The sequence below is a fragment of the Nicotiana tabacum genome, chromosome 10 (genome assembly GCF_000715075.1).
Source record: "Nicotiana tabacum cultivar K326 chromosome 10, ASM71507v2, whole genome shotgun sequence".
NCBI lineage: Eukaryota > Viridiplantae > Streptophyta > Magnoliopsida > Solanales > Solanaceae > Nicotiana > Nicotiana tabacum.
In genome coordinates, this window is record NC_134089.1 from 35,975,150 (window position 1) to 35,993,382 (window position 18,233).

The following is an 18,233-nucleotide window of genomic DNA, read 5'->3' on the forward strand; positions in this document are numbered from 1 at the left end:
AGATATCAAAACTACCGATTGATCGAGTATATCCAACATAAGTTTACTACGGAAAGTTCAAAGGAAACCTACTTATCTAGATGCAATTAATCCTTGCTTGCGAATCACACAATTTTTCATGCATGTTTCCGTGATATAGTCATTCCTCATTCATGTGGGAGACTGTTGGGGTTTTATGTATTTAAGTATATTAAATACTTAAAAGATGGTGAATAGGAAATGGAGGGAAATAAAAAAAATTAAGTTTTCCCCTTTGGCAAAGGGACATTATCCCATATTGGAAGAGGAAGAGGTTTTTTATGGGTATATAAGCAATTGCTCTTCTTCTAGCTCTTAAAGAGTTGAGAAGAAAGCAAGCCTCGCACCGTTGTCGTCGTCACTCGCTCGGCTTCGACTTTGGCTTTGGTCAAATGATTGATTGATTAATTTTTTGGACCAAATTTATTTGTTAACAGTAAAATATTAACAGAAATGTTATTAAATATTTGTTTTAATAACAGAACATTAATATTAAAATAAATATTAATATTAAATCCTCCAATCCGTTTTTCAGTTGTGTAACTGAAAATTAAACTACCCTCTTCAATTTTCCTTCTTTATTTTCCCTCTTTATTGTTGAGTAAATAGCCATTTATGTAATGGCATTTATGCTATGGCTGTTTTGCATAAACAGCCATTCTGAAGAGTTGCAGCTCTTTAGATTTCAGCCCAACTTTGGCTATAAATACAAGTCTATTCTGCTTAGAATTTTCATACGAATTTTCTGAGTTCTTCTCCTTCCTTCTGCATATTTTAATTTCAAAGAAAGTAATAGTAAATGTAATTTGCTACCGAACTTTGTGTTCGCTGAAACACTGGGGTTTGAAGTGCCACTACACCAGTGTGTAATTCGTTCGATCCTGGGAAGAAATAATCCATAACCTTAGGTACTAGAAGGGGATTAAATTCCTTAAAGAAACACTATGAATTCAGTAGGCTCGAATTGATTTTTGTTATTTCGTTTACATTTCTGTTTATGTTATTTTATTTTCTCCAAAATTATTTTCCAAATACAGTTTACTAACAATATTTAGTTGGCATTTCACGTATATCAATGTTCTGAAGTCTTTATTAGAATGTATTTTATGCTTGTTTTAGAATCATTGTAATATTGAAGTTTGTATCTTTTTGGTTGTTTCGTTGCCTACTTTGTCATATTCAATTAAGTACCCATAAAATATACATAGAAACGTTACTTTTGGACTATTTACTTTAATGGTACTATACTTTTGGACAGCATTACTTTGAGAAACAAACACACTTCTGACATAATAAAAATTTTAAGTTCTTTTAATTTTCCGAGCAAGTTTCTTTTTCCATTTCAATGTGGATTAGGTTTAAAAATTTAGAAGGTAAATGTTGGGTATGGTTGTACGAAGTATATCCCTTATTCAGTTGGAATTGGTTTTGTTATAATTATCTATATAAACTAATGTAATTCACATCAAGTACGTATAATCTCTAAACATCATTTCTAATTTTCCCATTCCAACATCCATCTTCCTTTCCAAAGCTTTCTTACCTGAGTATCAATGAAATCAGCCATAAACACTAAAACTGCTGATCAAACCAACAACGACCCTAATCGTTACAATTTGACCTTGGGGATAATATTAATTGTACTGGCTATAGCATTTGTGTCGTCCTAGCTTTTTATTTGTACTTCCTAAGGTTACTAAAGAATTCCAAAAAACCCTAAGTTTTATATTCTTTCGATTTCACCTTCACCATTTTCTCTAACAAGGGCTACAATCCAATTTTACACGAACAATCCTGGTAATTTGAGTCTCACTTTCTTGGTTGAGAACCCTAATGATAATTATATTTTCTCCTGTGACAACCTTGAGCCAAAATTACCTGCAACGATACCATTCTTTGGCAGACAAATGTTTCCGCTAAACTTTATCTAGAAGAATGTTTACTCGTAAAGCGTAGAGTTTAATTTGTTATGTGGTTTATAGACAAGCGAACTGATTTGATACAAAATGATAAATAAACTAGATTAAAATTAAGACTTAGCGATTAAAATCAAGATGACGAGTTTGGCTCTGAAAGCAGTGCCTCCGGGGACAGAAATAAGAATAATACAAAGAGCAAGTAAAGTTATTTGATTTAGCTTGAGAATAGAATATAGCATAAGTTTTGCCAAGAATTTCGTGTGTTACAATGGTTGTTGAGTCTACTATTTATAGCTATACCTAGGGAAACAAGATTCCAGGATCAAGTCCTCTTAAATGACAATAAAGAGGGCCATTGACGAATATATAACGGCATGCCATGAATGCAAATATTCTCTGCAAAGTCTGCCTATTTAATGACAGACAATATTCCTCATTGAATGTTATCCGATAACAAGCATTTGATTCTACTCACATTGGTCATATTTCCTTCGAGATCAGCCCGATGTCAATCCAGATGTTGTTCTCTGTAATAGTTACTATGTCAATTTACTTTCTACCTATCTTCGGTTCCACGTGTCATGTCGTCAATCGATAATGTAAACAAATTTTACCTTATACAGATTGTCCCTCTTCTTTCCGGTGGCATACTTTTGTGTCATTGAAAAGTTGGTGAAGATCTCTTTCTTGGCGGGAAATCTTCTAAAAACTTTCTAAACAGTCTCTAACGCTTGAAAGGATGCACGTCTTCTAGCATTTAATACCCCAAACACGTGTTGCCCCACAATTTAGCAATATTTTTGTTGGTTCTCGAGGTAATCATGGCCTCGATTTTTCCGTCTATATCTATACTACCCATCATCTTACCTTTTTCAGTTCCAAAATTTTCATAAGTCTCTTACCTTGTTTGCGCTTCACCTTCTTCAGTTTTCATCTCTTTCTGATTTTCTTCAATATCTCCATCATCTTCTTAATATTATGGCTTCTTTTACTGATTCATTTGAGAACTATGGTCTTCTCTTCGGTAGAGGCCTGAAAAGAAGCAAAGATAAAAAGGTTGATGTCGATGAGGATCCTCACATGATAAGCATTATCATACCTAAACACTTGAGCACCGTTAATGACTTCCAAGAGAATTTTCCCTCTATGCATCCACGAACTTAGGTTGTTAGCAGGCATCCTTCTTCTATTCGCCCTTTTAGTATTCCTACTGTGAAGGAGGACTATAACTGCCTAGACCTTAATATTATTGCTCCTGAGCTGATTGAGCAGGTTACCTTTACCGAGAAAGATTTTACGTATGTTTATACGCACCCCTTCACCTTGGGTCCCTTTTCTTTGGGGGGGAGGGGGCTCGACCCGTGATCTTGGAGATCTGCCATCAGTACCAGGTCTGCTTGGCAAAAATAGGCCCCTCTATATAGCGAATGCTAGCTTGCCTATGCCGGTTGTGCACGAAGATAGGGAAAACCCTAACCCTGGCACACATGATGAACCACTACTCCCCTAAAATATTCTGTGGAGGAGTAATAAATTTCAGTAAATGTGGCCACCATGCCATTCTTACCAGTATGGATAACGATAATGACCATAAATGGATGGAGCAATTCATCATCATTACTACCAGGAATATTATCTGACCACAACTCCATCCTTTCCTGAATCATGGAATCATACACGTAAGTTCGTGATTTATTAATCTCTTTTCTCCTTAAAAATATTGTTCCTTGTTCTTGTTGACCCTTTTATCTCCATTATTTCAGCTACTTGGTGGACACCACCAAGGGTTGAAGGCCTGGACCAATGAGTTCAGAAGATTCTAGATATTACAATGCCAGAAACCCGTCGGTGGAAGGAGATGACCCCCAAATATGGGTGGAAGGCCAAGAACCATGGTAAACCGAATCCTTCTATCCTCTGCCTTTGTAAGTACATAAGTAAATTTACTAACCATATCTTTTGTTTGATTCAGGTCTCTCGCAGGGCTTTGTCATATGCCCCAATGTCGATGTTTTGGCCGATACCGTGGAGATCGCGAGATTGTTACAAAGTGTTCTCGCTAGAAGTGGTGCCCTCGGGTCTGCTTCCGGTGGGGGAACTTCCTCTGGGAGTCCCCATCCAGAGAACAAGCGACCAAAAAGGTGGCATTCTTCCTCAGCTGGGGATAAAATAAGAAAATAAAGAAGGCCATAACTAAGCTAGTCGTGGTCGCAATAGTCATTGAAGATGATAGGGAAGCTAGTGATGAAGAGGTTTCCCTTCAACAGAAACAACGATCTTCATCAGCTCAACCAAATAGTCAATCTGGAAAGATTTTACAACCGATGGATGAAGAGGGCCAAGCATTGTGGGGCTAGATGGATCTGGTAGGTAGATATTTCCAACACCCTATGTCTTGTCTCCGTTGGTGTTTCTGATCCAAGGAGTTCTGACCCCGGGACTTTTCTGCCTTCGGTTGATGAGCAAATAATAATCAGTGTTGCTCCTGTTGCAATAACTTCTCATCCTACAACACCAATAACTTCACGCCCCTCTAAACCAACTGCAACTTCGCCATCATCATCCGCTTCATCTCCTCCGGCGGCCACAGACGCTTGAGAGGAGGGTGCTTCTCCTCCCCAGTCCCTTGACCACGAGAATTTGGGGCACAATTCCTCACCCCCTTCTCCAAATCCTCGAAGGAGGAGGAGTGTCACTCTCTTGGTTTCAAAGGGGTGCCATATGTTGTCTAGACTGGTGGAGCTTCCAACTATCTAAAGTCGCTAGATTCAGATAAAAATAAGATGAAGATACACTCCCTTTCAGGGGAGTGCACGTTAAATAATGCCATGTACAATGCAGCAGCGGTACAATACTTTTTCTCTTACTGCTTGTTCATTACTAATCTGTTGTAGCAAGGTTTCTGACTTTGATATACGTTTTGTAGGCCAACTACCTTGCTTTCGAGGACCTTCGGAGATTGACCCTTGCTAGAGAGGAACTTATGTCTAAACAGGATCAGCTACTGGTGGAAAGGAATCAACTTGTTGTGCGCCTCCCGGTGCTAGAGGCAAAGGCTGCTAAAGCAGCCGAGCTTGAGGCCCAGTTTCAGCAGAGTGAGCAGGAAGCGATAGCCCATAGCCAAGAAGCCACTCAGCTACACACACAACTTCAAGATGCTAAGGCTAGGTGGGCTTAGCTTTAGGATGTTGTTCTTGCTGTTGTCGAGCGCGAGTCTGCCTCCATTAAACATGTGAGTAATTTGGAGGCAGTCATGAACTCCAAAACCGTGGAGGCTAATGTCGCCGAGGAGAAGCGAGCCTGGATAGAGGAGAGATTCAAGAAAATCATATATCAAAACCGGCTTCACTTTTCCACAATCCGTGATCTTGGCTCTAGCCTCATTGCCACGAGATTTGAGAGGGATGGCCTTTTGGCCGAGGTTGACCTTAAGGCAAAGCTCCAACACTAAGGGGATTCCATCGTCTTTGAAACAATTTACGTTATGTATCATATGAGGAGAAAAACCTTGGAAGAGGCCAAAGCAGTCATCATTGATATTGATGATGAAATCTCTAAGGCCCGAGCACTACAGTTAACTGCTCGAGAACGTCTCCCGACTCAAACTAACGCAACTAACTCTTCGAGTACCGGTTTCGAGTATTTGGTAACTGAGGAGGAACATGAAGAGAAAGTTGATGAAGGCCTAGGTCCCATACCGGCGGCTGATCCGCCCACATCTCCCGGGGGTGTAGATCCCTCTCTCTCCCCGAGTTCTGGTGGCGATAATGAATTTTTCCTCTTTTCTTTTGTTATTTTCCTTTGTACTTTTGTACTTATGCCGTTTGGCATTTTGATAAATAAAACAGACTTCGGGTTATTTTCCTTTATACTTTTGTACTAATGTCGTTTTATTCTTTTTGCGTCGAATAAGATAAGGCTTCGGGTGTATTTTCGTCTGATAGCTTTATGTTCCGGGCATAAACTCTTCTATAGCCTACCCTTTACTATGAGGGTTTCATAAGAGATGTCCCTCTTATGTTTACGGTGCTCTTGAAGAGGACGTATCCTGTTCATTCCGGCACAAGCATTTGAAGTTTTTTGTTAACTTTCAAATGATAAAATTAACTTATCGTTTAGACATGAAACAACATAAAAACAAAAGGACTTTATTTTATCCCTTCCATCTTTAAAAGTACATAAGTATTCGATTGCTAAAGAAAAGAAATTGCCAATATATATGTCTAACTCATACAACTTATTTCTAGGGGACTGGCCATGTAGTCCCCAGTCCCAATGCGACATTATTGTTCCTAGGTCTCGTAGTCCCGGTTTTTGTGGCATCCTTGTTGTCCTATCCAGTTCTATCCCCCCCCCCCAAAAAAAAGTTTTCGAATGCAAAGTATGTGAGTTCGAACACTGAAGGTCTTGCTACGTTGGATAAACACTTGTGAATGATTGGATAGTCTTTGGTTCGATGGCAAGGTTTTTTTCCCATTAGGAACTTGCCATCGAGACAAAGACTATCTGACCATCCCATAGTGGTTTATTATCTCAATGCCTTGTTATTTAAAGGTTTTAACTATTCCGATGACGCTTCCTTCATGGTATGTTTTTTGTTGCTGCCTTGTTAAAAATTATGCTAGAAAAACCCGATTGGGACGAAAACTGATCGAAGGGAAAAAGAGTGTATCTCAAACTTTTAGTATATGTAGGATCCATCAGTTGTGTGTCACATTCCAATTATTGGGTAATTTGACTCCATCTTGATTCTCAAGCTTGTATGATCCTTACCGGTAGCATCTGAAACCCGTAGAGGCCTTCTTACGTCGGGCCCAACTTCCCAGTGTTTATTTCCCGAGTTTTCTGGCTCACTTTCTTCAAAATCAAGTCTCATACTTTAAAGTAGCGGAGATTGGCCCTCCGGTTATAGTATCTTTCCATCATTTGCTTTTGAGCCAACACCCTCACGTGTGTTAAGTCCTTGCGTTCATTGAGCAGTTCCATCTTCACCAGCAATGCCTTATTGTTTGCTTCTTCATCTGTTCCGGAGAGCCATAAAGATGGTTCTCCTACTTCCACCAGAATTAGAGCTTCCGCGCTGTATACGAGAGAGAAATGTGTCTATCCCGTTCTTGATTTTGCCATCGTCCGGTACATCTATAGCACGCACGATAACTCTTTGGGCCATTTGCCTTTAGCCGTTTCTAATCTCTTTTTGAGGTTTTGAATAATCACAATATTGGTCAACTCTGCCTACCCATTAGCACTCGGATGGTATGGTGAGGATGTAATCCTTTTGATTTTCAGGTCTTCAAGAAATTTTGTGACTTTGGAGCCTACTAACTCTAGCCAATTATCGCAGGCAATCTCCTTCAGTATTCTGAAATGGCAAATTATGTGTTCCCATAGGAAGTCGATCACTTTGTGTTCACCGAATTTGGTAAGGCCCTGCTTCAACCTATTTAGTGAAGTAATCGATTAAAATTAAAAAGAATCTTACCTTTTCAGGACTCGATGTCAACGGACCAACTATATCCATCCCTCATTTCATGAATGGCCATGGGGACAGTACCGAATACAGGAGTTCTACTGGTTGGTGCACCAATTATGCATGGCACTGACACTTGTCGCATTTCTGAATGAACGCTTTTGTGTCCTTCTCCATCCGGGCCAGTAGTATCCTGCCCTAACTAGCTTTAGCACCAACGGATCTGCACCGGAATGTTTCCCACAATTTACTTCATGAACTTCTCTCATCACGTAGTCCATCTTCGAGGATCCTAAACATCGGGCCAACGGACCTTGGAACAATCTCCTATATAGTTGTCCACCCAAGAGGCTGTAGCTAGCCATTTTGGTGTGTAGTGTCTAGGAAACCTTCGGGTCTTCAGGAAACTTGCCATGCCGAATATACTCAATGAACTCATTCCTATGGTCCTAGACTAGGTTGGTTGTATTTACTTCACAATAGATGTTCACATCTAGTATCGAATGCAGAAGTTGAAGGATAATATCAGAGTCGGATCCTTTTATCTTCGTAGATGACCCCAAATTAGTTAATGCATTTGCTTTCACATTCTCTTCTCTTGAAATGTGTGTGATTTATCCCTGAATTGCGCAAGCAATGGTTGGACTTTATTCCCATACTGCTGCATGTGTTCCTCCTTTATGTCGAAAATACCGTACATTTAGTTTACCACTAGCTAGGAATCACATTTGATCTCTATAACCTCATAGCCAAGTCCCTGGGCTAGTTTGAGTCTTGCAATTAAAGCCTCATATTCAGCTTCATTGTTAGTTAACGGAAAAGTTTTAATGGCATGCCTCAAGGTTTCCCCTGAGGGTGTGATTAGAACCACCCTGAGCCCGTATCCTTTCACATTGGAAGCTCTAACTGTGAACAAGTTCCAAACTCTTGATGTCGTTTCCGACACCAGCATCGCTTGTTTAGCAGCTAGGGGTAATAACCTGGGACTGAAATCAGCCACAAAGTCAGCCAAACTTGTGATTCGATCGCAGTCCTAGGCATGTATTCGTTATCGAACTCACTAATTTCGACTGCCCATTTGGCCAGCCGGCCTGACAACTCAAGCTTGTGAAGAAAATTCCGCTAGGGGAAGGTTGTCACAACGGCTATCGGGTGGCACTGAAAAATAAGTCCTAAGCTTTTGAGAGGCGACTACGAGAGCTAAGGCCAGCTTTTCGAGGTGTGGTAATGAGTCTCCGCGCCTGACAATATTTGCTAACATAATAGATAGGACATTGCATACATTCGTCCTCTCAAACTAGAACAACACTTACCACTGCCTCCAAGACCGCTAGGTATATTAGCAATTGTTCACTTTCCCCCGATTTTGATAGTAGTAAGGGGCTTGATAGATACCGTTTCAAGTCTTTCAAGGCCTACTGACATTACGAAGTCTATTCAAAATTGTTCTTTTTCTTCAGAAGTGAGAAGAAGTGATGACATTTTATTGATGATCGAGAGATGAACTTGCTTAATGCGGCCAATCTTCCGGTTAGCCTTTGTACTTCATTTACTCTTGTCAGTTGGTCTGGGATGTCCTCGATGACTTTGATCTTATCGGGATTTTACCTCGATCCCCCTTCGTGAAGAAACCAAAAAACTTACTGGAGCCAACCCCGAACGCGTATTTTTTCGGGTTGAGCTTCATGTTGTGCTTCCTCAAGATATCGAAGGTTTCTTGGAGGTGCTTTAAATGATTACATGCATTCAAAGACTTGACCAACGTGTCATCTATATACACTTCCATTGTTTTACCTATTTACTTTTCGAACATCTTGTTCACGAGCCTCTAATTAGTGGCTCAGGCGTTTTGAGGCCGAAGGGCATCACATTATAAATATATGTGACAACGTTTGTTGTGAACGAAGTTTTTTCCTGATCTTTCGAGTTCATTTTTATTTGATCTTCCGAGTTCATTTTTATTTGATTGTACCCGTCATAGGCATCGGGGAAACTCATTAACTCGTGCCAGGTCATTGGATCAATCATTTGATCAATGTTTGGCAATGGGAACAAGTCTTTGGGACACACATTATTCAAGTCTTTATAATCTATGTCCATTCAAAATTTATTATTCTTTTTTGGAACCACAACTACATTAGCTAACCATTTGGGATACTTTACCTCCTGGATTGAACCAATGTCAAGTAGTCGAGTTACCTCTTCCTTAACAAACATGTTTCTGACCTTGGCTATCAGGTATTTCTTTCGCCTTATGAAGGGACGTTCGGGTCGAGGCTTAGTTTGTGCACGACCACCTCTAGTGGGATACCTGTCATATCTTAGTACCATCATGCAAAACAATTAACTTTAGCTTTAAGGAAATTAATAAATCCTTACCTGAGTCATGTTCCCAAGTGAAACTTCCTCTCCAAGAATTCTTCGAACAAAGCGACTTGCTCGAGTTCTTCTGTCATGGATTTGGTTGCATCTGTCTCTCCCGGTACCTGGTGGGATTCTGATGACTCCTTGCCTTTATCGTCTTCACTCGGCATGGGAGCAGGCGTCGATTCTTGTAATTGCTATTTGCTAGGCTCCTTCCCTCTACTGTTGGAAATTGATACTGCATTCATTTCTCTTATTGTCGGTTGATCTCCTCTTATCTTCTTGATTCCCTCTGGGGTCGGGAATTTTAGCAGTTGGTGATATGTTGACGGTACGATCTTCATCTCATGTAACCATGGCCTACCGAGAATTATATTATAACTCATGTCGTCGTCCACCACTTCAAATAAGATGGTCTTTGTTACCCCTTCGGCATTCGTGGGCAACAGGATCTCCTCTCTGGTTGTCACACTTACCAAGTTGAACCCGCTGAGGAGCTTTGTTGTCGAAACGATACTTCCAGTTAATTTGTCTTGTTCCAGCACTCTCCATTGAATTATGTTGGCTGAGCTTCCTGGGTCAACAAAAACACGCTTAACCTTTAAATCTAGAACGTTAAGAGAAATTACCGAGATATCGTTATATGGTAGAAGAAGTCCAACGGCGTCTTTCTTCGTGAAGGTGATTGTCACGCCCCAAACCTGGGGAGGCGTGCCTGGCACACGGTGCAGTACTAGCCCGAGTGAACCACTCTGTAACTCTTTATTTTTGTAACTATCATGGGCCAACATTGCCACAACTCGTAACGTATAACTATAAGTGGGCCTCAACTCGTAATGTATAACTATAAGTGTACAAATGATGTATCAATTAACCATCGTTCTTAAAACATGAATACATATGGGCCGTCAAGGCCTCTGACATATTGTACAAAATGAACTTCTATCTACAAAGCCTCTAAGATTATTTGACCTCAAAAGGGATAGGGTATCGACCTACCCATAAGTCTGTAGCAAAACTCTGACACGATGACTCATAGTCTTGGTTGCACTCCAAATGAGGTGGAGTCTTACCGATCCTTCGATGAATGTCAATCTCATATACTATGAGGGCTCATCAAACTCATTATCTATACCTGCAGGCATGAATGTAGCGTCCCTAATAAAAAGATGTTAGTACGAATAATGTACTGAGTATGTAATGCATAACTGAAACAAAACAATAAGTTAACATTAATTAAAGACATATAAGAATAAACCTCAATCTCTGAAGTGCCACTGTATATGCATACTTATCATACTTACATATATAATGCTTCTCTTTGAGACTACTTCTATTATCCATATCGTATGATGCATGACTGCCCAACTGATCAGTGGTAACTGCCCGACTGGTTGTCGCACGATGGTAAATGTATGATTACCCAACCAGTGGTAACTGCCCAACTGGTCATAGCGCGGTGGTAAATGCATGACTACCTGATCGACCGTAGCACGGTGGTAAATGAAGATGCATGTCTGCCCGACCGACCGTAGTACTGTGGTAAATGAATATGCATGACTGCCTAACTGATCAGTGGTAAATGCATGAATAAGCATGTATCACTATATTATAAACATTAACATCTTTATCAAATACCTCAATAGAGATTTAGGAATATGCTTAGACATGCTTGAATATCACTTTACAGGAATGAATAATAGAGACATCCTTAACTGCTAAGAGTATAACCACTTATGGAATAGCATTACATTTACGTATCGTTACTTGGATCATGCCAAAAGAAAGAAGGATTAGCCTTAACATACCTGAGCCGATTCTCTTGACAATTCCTCTAACACGTATCTTTTATGATAAAAACACGTAACGGCGGATCAAAGTAAGGAAAAGCCGTATGATATTCTTGAGAACCATTGCATCGTACTCCTTAAAATTGCAAACTTCCACGCAATATAGTAATATAATCCAATTCAAAGCTTAATCAAAGAATTGTTTTGTGGAGTTCTACCATGAAGAAAAGGTTTTAAAATGATAATATACTAACTCCTTGTAATGGTAACTCTTTAAGACATAGAAATAAGAACATAAAGAGAATCACGATGCATACTCATATGCGAAGAAAAATATGAAGACACATAAGAATATGTAAAACTCTGATCAAACAACAAGGAAGCATTTATGATTGTTGAAACCTTCCTTGCTTAGGAATCCCAAACCCAGAAGAATTTATAATTGTTGAAACAGATGCTTCCGAAATAGGATACGGAGGAATTCTTAAACAAAGGATAATCTCATTTCCTCCAGGGATGCCACCTAGCCTCAGAACATAGTTAGTCACCTTAGGCTTAATTAAATGTCCACACATGCTGCCACGTTAAGGCCTTTTAGGTTTATCCAAGATCCTAATTAATCACCCATTAACCAATAATTAATCAATTACCTGCATAATTAAGAATTATTTCAAATTACTTAAAATACTACTATTAAAATATTATAATATTAATAAATTATGGTACCATATAAAATCAATACATACATTATTATTTCATTAAAACATCCATGTAAAAATACATATATTTTCTCAACTTCTAATTTTTCTAATCTCATATAAAGTGCAAATTTTCATATGCTTAATTCTTAAAATGGTAAAAAGATAACCTTCTTTTCTTGTGAGAAAATAATTTCTATCTTTACAATAAAGAAAATCTCATAAACTCATATTATGTGTATAAGTTGAAGCATTTTCAAAAGTAGTAATATTAATAATTATATAAAATCATATTTTTCAAACTTTTTACAAAAATGTTCCGCTCAAAATACCATATAAAATGTATATAATGGTATCAAGGTTGTTAAACTTACGGGGTCTTACAATAATATAGTCACAAATCCTATATAATATCATAAATGGTTTTAATCCCTTCAAACTCATATGGATTACTACGACCCATCCTAATTTTAAATTATGGGATGTAACAGTGGTGTTGTCTTTTTCGACTTCCCGGAGTCTCTTCCTATAGGTCACCAATACCTTCATCTTGGCCGACGAGAAGGTTACGTCATTGATTTCATTCCCTCCGAAAATCAAGTTGATAGTCAACCGAGGAGGGTCTTCTCCTATCCTTCCCCCCTTTAAAATATTCGTCCTCGAATATTAACTCTTAGAGATTTATAAAATTTTCACTAGGGTTTCCTCTGTAAACTAAACTAAAACCTAAACTATATCTGAAGTCTCGATTATTCACAACATTTTGTACTTGAGTATCTCGTATCTTCTTCACCTTTACCTTACTTACTTTTCAATCTCGCATCATATCTTCTGTCACTTTCATAACCTCTCTTTCAAATAAGTAGAAATTACATCTATGCCTTAAATCTCTATTGTGATAGCACCTCTGGTGCATACAAAATTCGGTGGAAACTTTATACTAACTTCTTACGACTCAGCTCTATGGCATGGTCTGGAAACAAAAGAAGGGTAACATTTCCTAAATGCCCTATAGCCTCTCAGTTATAAATGTGGCGTGCAACACACCCATAAGTGAGACTCTACTAGGCACGGCTTTGTAGACTCCCTAGGACACGACCTGCTCTGATACCACTTTGTCACGCCCCAAACCTGGGGAAGCATGGTTGGCACCCTGTGTCGTACTGGCACGAGCGAACCACTCTGTAACTCCATTTTTTTGTAACTATCATGGGCCAACATGGCCACAACTCGTAACATATACCTATAAGTGGGCCTCAACTCGTAATGTGTAACTATAAGTGGGCAATACATTGTATCACTGAATCATTTTTCTTAAAACATGAATACATATGGGCCGTCAAGACCTCTAACATACTGTACAAAATGAACCTCTGTCTACAAAGCCTCTAAGATTATTTGACATCAAATGGGACAGGATACCGGCCTACCCATAAGTCTGTAGCAAAACTCTGACACGATGACTCATAGACTCGGTTGCACTCTGAATGAGGTGGAGTCTTACCGATCCTTCGCTGAATGTCAATCTCGTCTACTATGAGGGCTCATCAAATTCATTATCTATACTTTCAGGCATGAATGCAACGTCCCCAACAAAAGTATGTCAGTACGAATAATGTACTGAGTATGTAAGGCAGAACTGAAATATAACAATAAGTTAACATTAATTAAAGACATATAAGAATCAATCTGAATCTCTGAAGTGCCACCGTATATGCATACTTACATATATAATGCTTCTATTTGAGACTATTTCTATTATCCATATCGTATGATGTATGACTACCCAAGTGATCAGTGATAACTGCCCGACCGGCCATTGCACGGTGGTGAATGTATGACTACCCAACCGGTGGTAATTGTCTGATCAACCGTAGCGCGATAAATACATGAATTCCCGATCGGTCGTAGCTCGATGGTAAATACATGACTGCCCGACCGGCCATAGCACGATGTAAATGAAGATGCATGTCTGCCCGACCGGCCGTAGTACAGTGGTAAATGAATATGCATGACTGCCTAACTGATCAGTGGTAAATGCATGAATAAGCATGTATCACTATATTATAAACATTAACATCTTTATCAAATACCTCAATAGAGATTTAGGAATATGCTTAGACATGCTTGAATATCACTTTACAGGAATGAATAACAGAGACATCCTTAACTGCTAAGAGTAGAACCACTTATGGAATAGCATTACATTTACGTATCGTTACTTGAATCATGTCAAAAGAAAGAAGGATTAGCCTTAACATACCTGAGCCTATTCTCTTGACAATTCCTCTAACACGTATCTTTTATGATAAAACACGTAACGGCGGATCAAAGTAAGGGAAATCCGTATGATATTCTTGAGAACGATTGCATCGTACTCCTTAAAATTGCAAAATCCCACGCTATATAGTAATATAATCCAATTCAAAGCTTAATCAAAGAATTGTTTTGTGGAGTTCTACCATGAAGAAAAGGTTTTAAAATGATAATATACTAACTCCTTGTAATGGTAACTCTTTAAGACACTATATAAGTATATTATGTATTAAGTTCTCTACTTGCACTAACAAAATCAACAAAACAGCACAACGTAATAAACAATGAAGTCTATGTGGCACAAGCTCAATACATAGCAAACAACTAAATCACTGAGTTGATTGACTACTTACACGTGGATTGATGCCCACACAATAATTATCTACTAATTAGTCAATTATCCACATAATTATATATTATCTCAAATTACTTAAAATACTATTCACTTTTAATACACTTTATATAACTTATTATAATATGTCTTACTATCATGGTCATGTGGTACCTTGTATGGCACTAGTCCATAAATACTGGGTATTATAGCTTGAACCATTGTAACGACCCGACTGGTCATTTTAAACAATTTCATCTGGTTCAGCAGTTTGAGTTCAAGAGCAGCTTCACATTATGTATATCAACTTGTGTGCAGGGTTGGATTCAGTTTTTGGATAAATCGGAGTCGAATTGAAAAGAAGGAATATAGTTCTGGAAGCTTAAGCGGAGAGAAATTGACTGGAATTTTGACTTTTGGGTAAACGGCTCCAGAATGGGTTTTGGATGATGTCAGTAGCTTCGTATGGTGATTTTAAACTTGGGCGTGTGTTCGGATTTGGGTTTGGAGGCCCGTAGGGTAATTTGAGGCATTTTGGTGAAAGTTGAAAAGGTTGAAGTTTGAAAAATGAAGAGGTTTGACCCATAGTTTACTTTTATGTTATCGAGGTCGGAATGCAATTCTGAAAGTTGGAATAGCTCTGTTATGTCATTTGGGACTTGCCCGCAAAATTTGGTGTCGTTTGGAGTTGATTTGATATGGTTCGGATGATTGGTTGCAATTCTAGAGGTTCTTGAAGTTCATAGTGATTTTCGTACGTTTGGGAATCTAATTCGTGGTCTTAGCGATGTTTGAAGTAATTTGAAAGTGGGGCTAAGTTCGTATGATGTTATGGGATGTGTTGGTACATTTGGTTGAGGTTCCGGGGGCCTCGGATGATTTTCGGGGTGAGTTTTGAGCGAGTCTGGACATTTCGGCACTCGAAAGTTGTTACGGATCATGGGAGGACCGCGGTCAGCAGTGATATTTTGCTGCAGCAGTGGAATTTTTGCGGTAGCAGAAAATGGTTCGCGGTCCGCGGTGAGGAAGAATCCGCAGGTGCACTGGTCTGACTTCGGAAGCCTATATCTTTTGATCCACAAAGACTTTTGAGATGATTCAAAAACAAAAGTTGTACTCCTTCGTGTCTAGTTTCCAGAATGATAAAGAAATCACAATTTGGACATTTGTATAGAAGGTTATGGCCAAAATACTAAAGCATATCATTGCAATCAACATTCTCTGCGGTAGCGGTGGATTTACCACGGTCAACAGTGATGGACCGCGGTCAGCGGTGATGGACCGCAGTCAACGGTGGTTTTTTTGCGGTCCACAGTGATGAAAATCTGGGAGGTGAACTATAAATATGAGGTTTAGGGTTTTATTTCATATTTTGACCTAGAGAGCTCGAATCTTGACGATTTTTCGAAGGTTTTTCAAGAAATTCATCGGGGTAAGTGATTTTAACTCGGATTTGGCTAGAATACATGAATCTATCATTGAATTCATCATTTGATTCATGATTTGGGATGAAATTTGGAAAAAATTGTGAAATCTTTTTAAAAAATGTAAAATGATGATTTGAAGGACCAAATGGTATCGGAATTGGATAATTTTTGTATGGGTGAACTCGTATCGGAATGGGTATTCGATTTTTGTAAATTTTGTGGGGTTCCGAGGTGCGTGCTCGAGGAGTTGACTTTTGTTGACTTTTTGCAAATTGTATAAGAATTATAGTTTTGTTAATTGGAATTATTTTCTCTTGCATTGTTAGATGTATTCAAGTTGTTTTTGGCTAGATTGAGCCGAGCATTATTGAATTGGTAAAAAAAAGCTAAATTGAGTATTGAATTGGCCAGATTGAGGTAAGTATCTTGTCTAACCTTGTGTGGGGGACTTCCCTTTAGGATTTGAGTCTTCTATGTTATTTGTAGTCCATGCACGCGAGGTGACGTGTGTGCTCGGACTTATTTGTAGAAAATTTGCCTCTAAGGTTTTAGGTCCTTATGTTCATTATGTGGAAAATATTCCATAATGATTGAGTTTCCTAATTGCTTAATTTACCTCTATATGCTCCATACGATGTTGTTAGCTTCCCTCTAACTCTTACTTGTTACTTAGCCTTATTTGCCTTAATTGAAGCGATTGTTCTTCTTATCGTTTTGTTATCTCTAAATTGTGAATTCCTCTATGACCCCATGTATATATGCTATGAGTCAAATTATTGTGGTTGTCGGTGTAGTTATCACGTACTTGTTATGTCTTGTTGTTTTGTTAAGGTTATTGTGTTTCTTGGGTTTTTCGTGATTCTCTTGTGGCCGTGTATTCATACTCTTGGTGGTGGAATTCCTTGTGATTGGGTTGTTGGATTGTTGTTGATTCCCTTGCCGGGATGTATTGTTCATATTGTTTGGGTGAGGATACCAAGAGATCCTCAGGATACCCGGAGATCCCCAACACATATATTGAGGATGCCAAGAGATCCTCAGGATACCAAGAGATCCCCAACACATATCGAGGATACCAAGAGATCCTCGGGATACCAAGATATCCCCATCACATATATTAAGGATACCAAAAGATCTTCGGGATACCAAGAGATCCCTAGCTCATATACGGAGGATACTGAGAGATCCCCGAGTATTTACATTTGGGACTACAGGACGGTATCCTGGGAGATCCCTGGTTGTTATCTATGCATAGAGTTGTACTCCTTCTGTGATTATTTTATCTTCGTTGTACTTGTTGTTATCAATTCAAGTGTTTTAACTGTTTAGATTTCTTTACTGTTGTGATCCTTTGTGTTGGAATCCATAGTGTTTACAATATCTCGCCGTATTTATATATATATATCAATACTTCAAATTTCAATAATTGTTATATTTTTAACTCAATTAGTTTCTCAATTAAATTTTTCTTAATTCGTTTGAGGTTGTATTTTACTTAAAAAGGAATTTCTACTAAGATAATTTATTAAATCCCTTGTTAAAGGTAATAAATCATCCGATGTTGTATTTTAATTGAAAATGGTACCTTCTTTATTCAAATGATTTCTAATAATAACTTCATCTTTTTTGGTTGAGTTCCTAGTTAGTTTAGAAACTGTACTCTACTTTATATTATGTAAATGAGACTCCTTAAACTTCTTAATTGCATTGGTTATGGACTCTATATACTGAGTAGCATGAGAACTTCGTTGCGCAAAGTGAGATAGAAATATGTGGGCACGAGGTGCCAGGTGTGCTAAAGGTTTGGTAGTTGAGGTTATGATATGAGACATCGAATTTGAGATGGCTGGAATTGTGCATCAGAAATGATATGATTTATTGAGTTGACATCGCCTTTCTT